Below are 934 nucleotides of genomic sequence, written 5' to 3'. Positions count from 1 at the left end.
ACAGGACCACATTCTTGGTATTTTACATCTCACCTCAGTATATTGCACCTAGTGGTGACTGTGTAAAGTTGCAGGGGGTACAGCACTCATGGTTTCTACCAGTCATTCATTCAGTGGGTACCCATAGACTGTCCGTTCACCGTGTACACACTCACAAAAAAATATTTTAAAACATCAGCTCTTCTTTATTATATTATCACAAAAATTGTTACAAAAATTCTCAAAACCCATAGTGAACAAATATTTCCACTTACAGATACAGCCTCAATACACACTGATTGAAACTAGCGCCTCTTGCTTCACCCACCCTTCTCCTGGTCTAGTCTGAATCTGTGTGTATTGAGGCTGTATCTGTAAGTTGAAATATTTATTCACTATGTATTTTGTTGAAAACATTTTTTTAACAATTGTTGCGATAATAAAGAAGAGCTGATATTTTAAAATACTTTTTTTTTTTTAATGATATCGGAGTGCCGAGACTATTTTTGTGTGTATATATCATATATTTATTTTTTTACTAGTGGCGATTGCCCTCTAATAAAATTAGAGTTACAAAATCTGGACTGGTTGACATGATTACAGGCATTGTACAGCATGTTCTATTTGGCCCGACAGTACAGTATATGGCTTCTTATTCATCAGTTGCTGGGATGAGTGACCACTTAAATCATTCGCTTAGTGGCGGGTCAACATTTTTTTCGATTAACAGCTGCAGAACAAATAGGGCCAATAAAAAGTTGCCCACCACATTTTAGTGGCCAAATGGATATCACAGTAAATTGTTCCACACTGGATCATTATATTATATTCTGCTATTACCTTAGCATAGATATATTTTTTATAAGTCTTCGTTCTGAGAGAAAAAAAAAAAAATCTAGGTTTATACTGCCCAATTGCATAGTCATACTTTATTTTTACATCAAAACCATGATAC

This window comes from Ascaphus truei, chromosome 2 (assembly GCF_040206685.1).
Source record: "Ascaphus truei isolate aAscTru1 chromosome 2, aAscTru1.hap1, whole genome shotgun sequence".
Lineage (NCBI taxonomy): Eukaryota > Metazoa > Chordata > Amphibia > Anura > Ascaphidae > Ascaphus > Ascaphus truei.
This window is presented reverse-complemented; position numbering follows the sequence as displayed.